The sequence below is a fragment of the Lactuca saligna genome, chromosome 5, assembly GCF_052625555.1.
Source record: "Lactuca saligna cultivar CGN05327 chromosome 5, ASM5262555v1, whole genome shotgun sequence".
NCBI classification, from domain to species: domain Eukaryota; kingdom Viridiplantae; phylum Streptophyta; class Magnoliopsida; order Asterales; family Asteraceae; genus Lactuca; species Lactuca saligna.
In genome coordinates, this window is record NC_136421.1 from 289544899 (window position 1) to 289559150 (window position 14252).

At 29.7% G+C, this 14252-nt stretch overlaps 1 long non-coding RNA gene across 1 annotated transcript; it reads right to left on the reverse strand.

The window, feature by feature from the left end:
- Positions 1–2920: 2920 nt before the first annotated feature.
- On the reverse strand, positions 2921–3918 carry LOC145048041 (uncharacterized). The gene is made up of 3 exons (XR_013682697.1): positions 3827–3918; positions 3683–3748; positions 2921–2976 (listed from the first exon to the last, which is right to left on the reverse strand). It is a non-coding gene; the product is annotated as an uncharacterized LOC145048041 (long non-coding RNA).
- Between the last annotated feature and the right edge of the window lie 10334 nt (positions 3919–14252).

Here is a 14252-nt window from a genome sequence, read left to right on the forward strand (position 1 = left end):
AAAATTAGGTAAGTTCAATCCAGCTTTGTAACTTGTGATATAGAGATAGCAATTGCTGCTTTAGCATAATCCTTTTTTATGAGGAAAAGAAGTATATCTTACCACTACAATAGAACAATATAATAGAACATACTATACAAAACAGGCATTCTTTCCTGAAAGATAATATCAGACAGATTATATTCTATATAAAGTATGAAAAGCAAAAAGGACCCCCTTTTGCCGAAGAAACTTTTGTAAATAGTTACCTTTAAGTAATGCTTCCCATCATATAATCATGGAAAACTGCAAGTCTCCATTCCGCCATGTCATCCAACAGTTTCAAGTTGTCCTACAAGAATGAAACAACAGTTTTGTCTTGATGTGATTAATTACAATAAAATCATTATCATAAAGGCATAAGTGGAAAGAAAGATTCAACTTTGGTAGATGAAAAAAAAAGGAAAAGGCTTAGGTAAATAAGAAATAGAAACCGTTGGTGTCCCAGTTGTATAACATATTGTAGCAAAAAAACATCATTTGGTATTGGTGGACAAAAAGAAAAGGGTGATGATTGGTGGTTACTTCCCTAAAAAGAATAAAACTTTGATCACAGCTTGTAGCTACAAAAATATGAGGAAGCTATATATACAGCTGATGGAAATGTCCCCCTTTGGAAACAATAAGACTGAAGATGATCAAAAAGTATAAACAAATGGAATGAAGAAGATTTAAAGAACATAAATTTGTGTGTTGTTGTTTTTCACCTTAGTTGCTTTTGAAACAGAATGAACCCTACTTAACTTCAAATTATTTTGAAGTTAAGTGCATCAATGTAGATATCTGGTGATAAAATGTACTACAAACTCTGCAAAATACTACACATGAAATCTAACATGGGTTTTTTCAAATTTTATGCTTTGACAAAATACTAACTGATTTTGAAATCAAGAAAGTCAAAAATTTTAGGGTTATGTTACTCACTTAATTTTTTGCAGATTTTTTCATCATTGTAGAAAAAGACAGACCCTTTCTGATATGCTTGCTGGAAACGCTAGAAAACGAACAGCCAAACATGGTGAGAATGCACAAAGCCTTGAAAGAAAGTGATTAAAAAGAATAAATAAGAAATGTGATACATGGATGTGTTAAAGAGATGAACAATAAGTATTGTTCTGATTTGACCTTAGGAACAGTTGCCAACAATACATTTGGTAAATGTTAAAGTACAGAATGCTGACAGAATCTGAAAATACATTCTCAAACAACCAACAAAACCCATCCAAACACACAAAACATTATCAAATGATCAACAAAACCACAGTTAGAGACAAAGGAAATCAGAAAATTGTTCTCATTAATAACAAGCTATATAGCTATAAATGGGTAGATTATTCAAAGTATAATATCATTATAAGAAAAAAAAAATTGGAAGTACAGTGCTAAAATTGGGTAGAGCTTTCAAAGAATAAAGCCCTAATAAGATAAAGATATGAAAATACAATGCTATAATTGGGTAGACATCTAAAAGTATAAGGACCTAATGCTATAATTGGGTAAATTTTCAAAGTGCAAGGTCTTAATAAGAAAAAGCTGAATAGACAATACAAAGAAAAATGAAACTAGGATGCTGCTATAAAACACAAACGAATGAAAGAAGGTTGTTATTTTGTGCAATTAGCCCTAAAAATAACTTACACTTTAAGATAATATCACACAGATTATATTCCTTAAAGTATTGAAGAAAGTTTTGTAAATTGTTTGTTACCTTTAAGTTATTAGCACCATTAAATCAGTAATCAAAATGGCAGAAATCATGAACGATTGATTGACTCGTGTTATTGGAGATGTTTAAGTCTGTTATCATGATAACAAGACAGAGATAGTGAAACGTCCAACACTAAAATGTGGATCAACAAAAAGACTTGAAATACCTGAATGATAAGTTCTGAAAATGTGTGATACAAATAAGCTAATAATGTCATCTCTTCCATCAGCAACTGAACCTGTAAGATTGGGCATTACCTGTAGTTTATAAAATTTAAAGCAAAAATATAGATGGTTTAACACTTTGATAAGTATAATGGGGGGACTAAAAGTGTACCTTTAAACATCAACAGTAAAACTAAATAAGAACAAAAAAATCATCCAGTGTTTTTATAGTGTTAAGGGCAAAAACATACACCTTGATTCTTGGGAGCATCTTTTTTTTTTTTTCCACCATAACATAAGTTGTTTATTTGGTTTCTAAAACCTTTTCTTGTTGCAGAGTAATTTATGGAATCTGTCAAACCAATTGGAATTTAAAAATAATTAAAAAAAAAATAGAAAAAAAAAAAAACAAAAATAGCAATTACCATCATACTAATGTAAAGGAACTTGTGGTTCACAGAATATTTTTAAAATTAATGGAATTTGTCAAAGGAATGGGAATCTGCCATGTCATGGTTTGACAGGAAATGGAAAGGATTTGATTCCATTCATTTGTTGTTTTGAGTTTGGTTTGCAAATCTATCAAAAGAATTGAAGTGAAAATTATGTTAAATGACCGAAACACCCTTTAGTGACTTTTTTTAATAAAATAAAATCGAACTTGCTAATTACTGAATAAATAAATAAGTAATAATACAATAATAGAGTTGTATATTAAGATAAATTAAGGGTGAGAATAAAGAAGGCGCAAGCTTCCACATGATGATATTTGGGTTGTAAGCATAAATTTAGTCTTTTTAATGAAGAATGGAACTTCGAATCTTCCCAAGGAATGATAAAATTCTATGGAATCCTGAAGAACGCCAGGAAATTGGTTATGTTTAATAAATCATTGAACCTTGGAATATTATTCAAGTCTACACACATCCCATAACCTTTTCATTTTTCAAAAAGTACTTATATTTGTTAAATAATGAAAAAAAAATTACCTCATCAGGAGAATTATCAGAGTACGCATTCATCAACTCCTTTAGCTGGATGTTGTGCTTCTTTGCCACATCAAACCTTCCAAAAAAGAAAAACATACCACATGAGTCCAAAGAGGGTAATAACGTAATTTCAACCAATCTAACTTACTGTCCTACATGAAAATAGACACAATCCCCAAATATATTTCCGACTCCATGTTGTTTCTTTAAAAATAAAAAGCACATTTCTGTATGCACGAATCACATAGATACAAAAAAGAGGAATTTTGACTACTTGTTTTTAACATTTCAAACAACCAAAGACCACACCATGTGGCATTTCCATTCTCTGATGTCCCGATTGCCTAAATAAAAAGTACACCTTTTTTCAACATCTTTTTTAATCCCATCATTTCCTGAAGATAATAAATAAGCACAAGTTTCTGGGATAGAGGGGTATTTCTGGAAAAAACAAAAACAGGGTCATAGACTCAGTTATAGCTACCTGTACACTGCATATCATTTCCATGAAGAAAAATCCACCAACACCCTTATTTAAGATTCAATGGAACTAAAAGTGTACCTTTAAACAATAACATGAAAGATTTGTTTCGTTTTAGTAAAAAGTTCTTTGTTAACTTTAAGTTATTAGCACCATTAAATCAGTAATCAAAATGGCAGAAATCATGAAAGATTGATTAACGCGTGTTATTGGAGATGTTTAAGTCTTTTATCATTATAACAAGACAGAGATAGTGCTAAGTCCAACACTAAATTGTGATTCAACAAAAAGACTTACGTACCTGAATAATAAGTTCTGAAAATGATACAACATCCTTATTTGAGATTCATTGGAACTAATAGTGTACCTTTAAACATCAACAGAAAAACTAAATAACATATAAATCATCAATTGTTTTTATAGTGTTAAGGGTAAAAACATACACCTTGATTCTCGGGTGACTCTTCTTTTCTTTTCTTTTTCCACCGTAACATAAGTACTTTATTTGGTTTCTAAAACGTTTTCTTGTTGCAGTGTAATGAGTGGAATCTGTCAAAGGAATTGGAATTAAGATTAATAGCAAGTAAAGGGAACTTGTGGTGCACAGAATATTTTTAAAATGAATGGAATTTGTCAAAGGAATTGGAATCTATCATGTGCATGGTTGACAGGAAATGGAAAGGACTAGATTCCATTCATTTGTTGTTTTGTGTTTATTTTTGCAAATCTATCAAAAGAATTGAAGTAAAAAGTGAAAATTATGTTAAAGGACCAAAACATCCTTTAGTGATCTTTTCTAATAAAATAGTAGAAATGCTATTTACTAAAAAAATATTTTTATTTTAAAACAAATAATAAACATTAAAGTGAAAAACTTACAGATAACCTCTTTTAGCCTTTCCTCTGTCACCTATTTGAATGAAAAAAAAAAAAAAAAAACTTAGAAAAAACTAACACTTGACTACATGGCTAAATTAGCTAGAAATTAGATTGTTATTTGACCTGTACACAATAAATTCATCCTAACTTAACTAAACAGAAACAAAATACACTTCTATTTCTTTCTAATTGAGTAAAAAATACAAACAATAAATTGTTTAATCTTTCCCTAATTGAATCTTTAATAGCTCAATAAATTGTTTAATCTTTTAATTTGGCTTGTGATTATGTACTTCTCTCTACCTAATTCAATACAACATGTTTCACCCTGAAAACAAAGCAACTAAACAAAACTTTTTTGGCTTTTCAAAACCAGTCATCTTCATCTGATGGATGCTTTAGTTTCGATTAAGTGACCTAATCCTGAAGAGCATCAGGAAATTGGTGTAACAAGTAAGAAAATCAGAAAACAAACATCAAAATATGCTATACATGTAAAAAAATCTATCATACCATACATAAGCATTGAACAACACAATTGCACTTTGGCATATGTGTTCTAAAATTCATCAAGTTAAAGATTTCAAATGTTCTTCTTGAAATACCCTTGCCATCAACCAAAATAATCAATAAAATAACATGTATGGTTAAAGATTGATGTTTATGGAAGAAAATCTATAAATACGTTGCCATTATGAGTAAAAAATAAAGTATTTTGTACAAATCGGTAAAACTACATTGTTATTTCTCACAATTTTCCTTAAAAAATTAACATAGATTTTGAAGCTAGCTGTTATCTTAACCAACTCGGGTGATATCAAACATCTGATTAATCTCATATGCAACATTTTTATTCAAAAAATAGAAATGATTACTACCTCTTTGTATTGACCACTTGTTTTATACATTTCAAGTTCAACCCACCAAAGACCACACATTGTGGCATTTCCCTTCTATGTTTTCCCAATTCACTACATAAAAAAAAAAAATTAAACTTTTTATATAAATAAAACATCTGACTAAATAACAAAATATCTTGTGTAAAAAATTACCAGGCATACTAAATAAGTGCTGAAGGCGTTTTCCATGCAATATTCAACATCTTTCTTTTTTATTGATTCAAAATGAAGTATGCTTATCCCAACATTTCTTGAAGATAATAAATAAGCACAAGTTTTAGGAACAGAGGGGTATTTATGGAAATACACAAACAGGGTCATAGACTCATAGCTATTGCTACCTGTAGTCCTGTAAAAATAAATAATTAATCAAAAAGTAATTAATCTTTTTAATAAAGAAATAAATAATGGAAATTCAAATCTTCCCTAGGAATGATAAAATCCTTTGAATACAGATTTTGAGGGAATTTGATGGAATCTATTTTGTTAACCAAATTTGCAACTGAAGGGATCTGCCATTCCCATTCTTTCAAATTTCTATGGAATCCATGAACCAAATAAATAGAAAACGTAGAAAAGAAAAATAACATATTGATTAAGAATTAAGTATTTGTTGAGTAAACCTTTAACTGTTGTAACTGAGAAAAGTTTAAGAGTTAATATTTATAGATAGTTATACTATTAAATAACTTTAATGTTTAAAATAAAATTGTTTTTTCCAGAAAGAACCTCATCCACATCTTCTTTGTTGAGTAAACAGATAAATGTTGACCAGGAAAGCCATTAGATTTATGCATTTCACATCAATAACTTTTAATCTAAGTGAATTTTAACATAAAAAAAGATTAAAAGACTTTACTAAAGGAAAGCATTTTCTATCAAGTCAATCATAGATAAAATTCAACACTTTATTAGTGCAACACTTGATGAAAAAGAATAAGGGGACATGTGCCTTATATAAGGTACAATACACAATCTGATATAAGTTCTTTTTCCAAAATCAGTTGGACATGCTAAATATCAAATCCATTATTTAAATTGCACTTTACAACAACAAAACAAAATGTATCTGGTTCCTATGGCATTTGTTCCATTTTAATATATGTAACATTTTATGGCATGCCAAATATAATAAAGGAATTGTACTGTTGTCTAGTTAAAATTATTAAGCTGCATTTTGTAATGTTTAAAGTTGTTAATTGCTACCAGAAGAATTTACCATTTTGATCAACTTCTTTCAGCTTCTCCTTAATCTGCTTTGACACCTAAAGAATCTCGGGTATCTGTACATTTGACAAATATTAGAAAGATAAATTGTATAAAAAAGGAAAATTAGGTAAGTTCAGTCCACCTGTGTAACTTCTGAAACAGAGTTAGCAAACGCTGCTTTAGCATCCTTTTCAATGGAGCATTTTCTGAACTTCATTTGGTACTTATAGGTTAAGCACCCAACATAATCATCTCAACCCAACCAAGTTCCTAGTTCAAATTTGAATTTTAGGCTTCAACTGATTTCCCAGGCAACAGATAAAGGTTAAACATTTGGTATGTTACAAATCTTAGGCTCTTAGGGCTTAGATAGCTTCTAGTATTAATGTTTCTTTGGGTTTTTGACGATCTTACAGGGGCACATCCATAATAGGAAACAGAATAAACATTAGCAGATGAAGTATTCCATGATCACACACTCATAAAAAGAGATTTGAAATACATTCTCAAACAACCAACAAAAAATCATCCAAACACAAGACATTATCAAATAATCATAAAAACCACAGAAACACATTCTGAAATAAGCCTACCAGACAAGCTTAATGAAGATTTTACAGAAAAAACAAAAAACCTAATAAAAAGATAGAGAATAAAACCCTAAAAAAGATAGATAAAACTACAGAAATACTATGTATTTTCATTATGATTTTATGTTAGAATAGAACTTGAGCACTTAGGATGTCATATTTTACAGAAAAAAACTCGCCACTCAGAAAAGAAAAAAGAGTTAAAAAAAGCAGCAACTAAACGTCGATCTTTTCTTGTCCATATACATGATATATACGGAAGAAATTTCAACTCGAAATTGGAGAAAAAAAACCCTAGAGAACTAAAAATAAGCACGAGAAGGGAAAATAATAAGAAGGAAAACTTACAATGATCTTGATAATTTCGTTGGATAATAGACATGATTGTGAGTGTGCTGCGAAGGACTGGGGTGCGAGGATCTCAGGAGAGTGGACTCACGGAGTTCGGGCGGGATGAATCTCCGGCGGTGTTTGGAGAGCAGCGAGCGGAATGAGTGAAGAGTGGAAGAGGGAAGAAGAAAAGATTCTTTTATATTAAGCGCCAATTTCACCGACTCGATCCTTTCGACTTCCATTCCAACGGTTCTTTTATATAACCTCTTTCCAAACTTAAAATCTCTAAATTAAAATATTAAATAATAATAATAATAATAATAATAATAAATAAATAAAAAAAACATTTCCATTTATGTTAAGCCATTTTACCTTTAACTTTTGATTTTTAGGGATTTAACCCATCTTTTTACCTTTTATTATAAAATTGGTTTCTTATATTTCCTTTTTAATATCTATTTGGTCAAAACTTTTTCTTTTTTAATTTTTTTACAATTTTCTTTTTATATATTTTTATTAAAAAAAGTCTTTATTTAAAAATCTATTTTGTTACAACTTTGTTTTATAGAAACTCATTTATATAAAAAGTAGTTTTTTACAAATACTTTATTATCTGTATTTTATGTATGTTTTTTAAAACTTCTTTGTTTTCATAAATTATTTTTTTTTATTTCATTTTATATATTTTACACTGTTGTAAAAATCTCGATTAGGTCCCGATTAATCTCCGATTAATCCCTAGGCGCTACTCAACCGATTAGAGGGCGCCTAGCGATTAAATAATACATACTTAATGAGTGAAACATTATAAAAATATGAAATTTTAACATTTAGAATAAATTTTAATTCAATAGAAACTATTTGAGACATGATTAGTGTTCTATTAATCATATTAACCTATTTTGTTATCATATTAGTGGTATTTTACGAACTTTAATATGATATTAGTCATATTTAATTTGTTAAAATTCAACAAATTAGCAATTAATGGTCCCCGATTAATCCTCCGATAAATCTCCGTCTATCCGATTAATCCCTTGACCCTAGTCCACCAACTAGCTAACTCGAGCGTTTTTTACAACCTTGATATTATTTTACAAAAAGTATTTTTTATAGCTTCTTCTACATGTTTATTTTTTTTTTTACAAATTGTTTTTACAAAATTACTATTTTATATAGCTTTTTCTACATGTTTATTTTTTTTCTACATGTAAGTATTTTATATTTGAAATATTGGATTTATCGTATTTTATATTTATAAGATTGTTAGAATTGTCATTTTGTAATGTTGGATTCGTAATGTTGAATTTTTTATTTTTTAATTTCTAAAAGATTAGGTTTTAAGCTTCGTAATGTTGAATCTTTTTAGCCTAAACCAAAGTAGTTGTTTAACAAAAAAAAAATGAATTTTAAGCCTATAAACCGGGGGAACTGGGGCGGGATCGGGAGCGATTGAGGTAACCAGGGGCAGGACCGGTGGCAGCTATTTTCGTTCCCATTTGGTCTCGTTGACATCCCTAATCAATAGATGTAATAATTATAATATTTCAAAAAACCACATTTTTATAATTAAAAACAATATTAGTTATGAATAAAATAAATTAAAAAAAATCATATTAAGATTATGTTTAGTGTACTAACCAATAAAAATAATGTTTGATAAAAAACTAGCTAATAAGCTAGCTAGAATATATATTAAATGGCATAATTAATGGTATATTTAGAAAAACAATTAAAACGCATGAAAAAACTCGTTTAAGTAGTTTTTTTTTATTAAAAAAATATAATAATAATAATAATAAATAAACAACTAGCATAATTTTTTTTTTAATTTTTGTTTGTCAAAATGACAAAAGTTACTTTGAAAATGATTATTGATATTTGAAAAAAGAAGAATGATGAACTAAAAATGGTCAACAAAACTAATTTTTTAATTAAATTATATGTTCATTCAAGCTTATTAAATATAATAATATTAAATATAAAAACATAAATCAAAATTCTATATTAAGAAAAAAAGGTGACCGAAATCTAATTTTTTATATATATATTTTTCAAACAAATACTTTTTTAATCATTTAACCATTGAGATGTAATGATTATAAAAAATGTGTGTAACGTGAAAATAACAACAAAGTTAAAATTTCAATCCATAGGTAAAGTTGATTATATGATTTAAATATGTATTTATTTTAAGGTGTATTTGTTTATAAAAAAAGATAATGTAAATGTTATAACTTCAAAATAATGATGATGAACTAGTTATTTTTAGTGATACAGTGCTTTGGTCAGATTTGTAGTTTTGGTCTTTAAGTTTAAAAATTAATAGCTTGCATCCCAGTAGTTTATAAATATTTAAGTTTTGGTCATTGCATCATATAAAAAGACTAGTTTATACTTTCTTTTTCTTTTTCATTTTCTTTTAACAATTTATTATTATTATTATTATTATTATTATTATATAACAATTTTATCTGTTCTTTATTTTAATAGATTTTGTATAGGTTTCTTATAAAATTATTTTTATTTTTTTAATTAGTTATATATATATATATACACACACACACACTAGTTGTGACATTCGTATATTATACGGGTCGATTAAAACAAAATGTTACGGAAAGTTTATTTGAATTTGAAACTTGAAATAAGTGAACATTATGAAAAAAAATGCAAAAAAATTAAAATCATTTGTTTAGTTGTCAGGCACATGTATTAAACGTATTAATTATAACAAAATACTAAATACAAAGGTTTAAACTATAAATTTATTTAAAACCGAAATTGAAGTTTGAAATTTGAAATTAATATAATTATTATGGTATGTTTAATTTATGGAAACTAAATTAATGATATATTAAAAAATTTAAAATGATATGTGAAAAATAACTATCTTAATATTATGACAAAATGACATGTGATATAGTGCATGAAAGAATGACATGTGATAAATATATATATATATATATATATATATATATATATATATATATATATATACACACACACACACACACGGCGAATGTCCGCACGTTGCGCAAAAACACCTATATTGTTGAAGTCTTTACAAACATATGTTTTATTTAAACATAACAATAATATTGTTGTTAAATTTTATATAATAATTCGTATACTAAATTGATATAATATATTGATTATTTTGAATTGTATGATAATATATATCTATTATAACTGCATTATCTCAATCGTTTGAATAACTTCTACCCATGAATTACATATGAATAAAATTAAATATAATATATGGTTTAATGTTGTTTATAGTTATTTTTTTTTGTTAATAAAGCTTTTAAAATTTATTTGCTTAATGTTTTATTTTCTATCATTATAATTATTTAAAACATCAAATATTGTTTTTTGATTTTAAAGGTAACAATATAATCATTTATATATAGTTATTTTTAACTATTGTTATTGTAAGTTATTTTAAGCTATTTGAAAACTTTTAATGATAATAAAAATATCTTTAGGAAATATTTTAGTTAAATTGATATTACAATTTAGTTTTTGCATTTATCACTACAATTTATCACTTTTAACTATTTATAATATATTCTTTGGCTTTTTTAAGTGGAACTGAAATTAATATTTAAGTTGACACTGTAATGTTATATTTATTAACAATTTAAATATTTTGTTTAAATTGTTCAAAAGTTGTAGCTTTAAACTGATAACGGTTACATATAACAATATTTTAAATCTAATAAATTAAGTATAATACGTTAAAAGTTAAAGACATAACTTTATAAGTAGAAGTAAAAATATTATTTTAAAATTGAAATTTAGTTTATCTATGATTATACTTTAGGTTTAATATTTATTTAACATTATTAACCAACTTATAATCATTATTAGAAAGACACTATAATTTATCACTTTTAACTATTTATAAAATATTTTTTTGTTGGTTAAGGTATAGTAAAATTTATATTTAAGTTGACCCTATAATGTTATATTTAAATTAATAATATAACTATTTTATACAAATTGTTACAAAATTGTATCTTTAAAATGATAATCATTTACATCCAACAATATATTAAAACTAATAAATTAAGTATAATATGTTAAAGGTTAAAAACATAAACTTTACAAGTAAAAGTAAATATATTTTTAATATTGGAATTTAGTTTATATATGATTATACTTTAGGTTTGATATTTATTTAACCTTATTAATTTTTTTTAATATTGGAATTTATTTATATATGATTACACTTTAGGTTTCATTTAACCTTATTAACCAACTTATAATTATTATTAGAAATAAATTGAAAAGTCATGGGAGTTTCAAATGAATGTGGTGAAAGGAAAAATACATGGGAGTTTCAAATGCATGATGTTCAAGGAAAGAATATTATTGTATGGAATATGAAGAACGAGAGTATATTCTACTAGAATGCACTTTCATTCTGCTAGAATACACTCCCATTCTTCTAAATACGAATTCATTCTGAAAGAATATTATTGTAAACACTAATGAAGAATTTAATTAGTTTTTATAAAAATGAATTATAAGTATGGATATCATTTAATATGCATATAATTTTTACTAAATTCTTATTAGTGCATTATATATGTAACATCCTAAAAATACAGGCCAAAAATTTCACTTTAACCAACAGTGTAATAAAACATTTGTAATGTCATGTCATGTTAAAACCAACGTAGAACTAATTAAACATGTTATCATAAAACAATATCAGAGTGTAATCCCAAAGATCTCATGTGCGGAAAACCATAATGTGATGCGTTGCGATCAAGCCGGCTCCTTTCCTTTAGACACGAAGTACCTGAAACCAAAACTGAAAACCGTAAGCACAAAGCTTAGTGAGTTCCCCCATCGTACCACATACCATACAATACATAACATACATACTGTCGAGCAATTATGGGGTGCCCGACCTACCCGATACGGCCATTCTGGGGTGCCGACCCACCCGGTACGGCCATTCTGGGGTGCCGACCTACCCGTGTCAAGCCATTCTGGGGTGCTGACCTGCCCATGTCAAGCCATTCTAGGGTGCTGACCTACCCGTTGGTCCTAACAACCGAACTTGGGGACTGGTCCCCTCCTACTACCTCTATCGCATATAACATAACAAGCCAGCATGCAAACATATCATAACATACTGTCAGACGTATCTGGGGTGTCTGACTACCCTTCGGTCCTAACAACCAAACTCAACTACTATCACATATAACATATCATGCTAGCATATAACATATCAGGTAGTAGCAAACCTAGATGATATCACAAAGACAATCATCTATCATACGTCTCTTACTGGTGGGTCGGCATTGTGGCCTTAGACCCACCGCTACTGGAAGGTAACTCACCTCATACTGCTGAAGTCCCGTAGACATAACCCCACATTGCTGAAGTCCCGCAGACTTCACCCTACCTACTAGATAACAGATTCTCGAACTGTCAACACAAAAATAACACCCAATTAATAATTGGGTCCCAACACATAATCATAGATACACACTTGGATAATTACTCCATTACCCCAAGGTTGACTTAATGCAAGCCCAAGGCCCAATCCTTAGGCCCAAAGTCCACTAGGAAATCCAAGCCTAACATATGGCCCAATTTTCCAAATTGGGCCCAAACCTCTACATGGACTTCCCTTAAGGCCCAATTGATCAGTCCAGTCTAACATGTATCATTCTAGGGCCCAATATCATACAACCATCTAGGCCCCATCTATGGCCCAATTTTCCAAATTGGACCCAATCCTTCATATGGGCCTTACCCTAAAGCCCAACTAATTACTCTAGTCCAATTGATTATTCTTAGATGGCCCAACACAAAGCCCAAGTGAAATTAGAGTTTCACATGAAATGACAATTAGGGTTAAGTGTTTCTCACTTAACCCATTAAGGGCTTAACCCATTAAGGACTTAATTCATTAAGTCTATTACTGCTTAGATTAATTTCTGCCAATAATTATTATTTAATATTTCACTTATTAAATAATTCTCGAGTGTGTCCTGGTAATTTCTCAAATATTAGCATTTTCTCAATTAGCCCATTAAGGACTTAGTCCATTAAGTTATTTATTCTACTAGATAAATGACATGGAATAATTTGGGCTTAATTCACAATCCAATCCCAATGGCCCAAAAGTGGGTCCAATAGGTCTAAGGCCCAATACTCATAATTAGGGTTTTCTAAACCCTAATTAGGGTTCCTCACCCAAACGTGGCCCAATAGGCCCAAAATAAACCTCTAAGCCCATTAGGGCTTTGCTTGTGGGGCACCACCCACTACCACCTCGGGTAGTGGTGGTAAATGGCGGCACACGGCGGCGGCCACCACCCTAAGGTGGTGGTTTTCCATATCTTTTCATTAATCTTTTGGAAATTACAATTACAATGCTTTATACACACACTAACTAACTAACACACACACACAACCACCCTAGTGGTGGTCGGCGATGGCCAGTGGTACAAGGCGGCAGCCACCATGGTTGGTGGCCATGGTGGGCATCTATTCCGTTTTCCGGCCATTAACACCTTCCACAACAAAACACACTCACCTACAAGATTCTATTTGCACAAAGGTCCAACCACCCTCCCTTGGTGGCTCACGGTGGCGACAACAACACTAAAAAAAACAACAGCAGCGACAGTTGTGATGCTAGCCACCACCCAATGGTGGTGGCGGTGGTCTTTCTTGTCCCTCATCCAAGCAAACGAATAGCAACTACACGCAACCACGATCCGGAGACTGAAACTTTCCCAACTCAGCCACCATGGGTGGCAAACGATGGTCGGAACCCAGAAACGGCGATTCTCCGGCAGCAACATCGCAATGGCGACCTTCCTCGACAGTGTGGCGGTCGGCGGTGCTCATTGGCGAGGCAACAGGCGCCCTGCTTGGTCGGAACAGCGAACGACAACAGTCTTCACGCATGGCGGCTGGCTTGGCGGCGCAA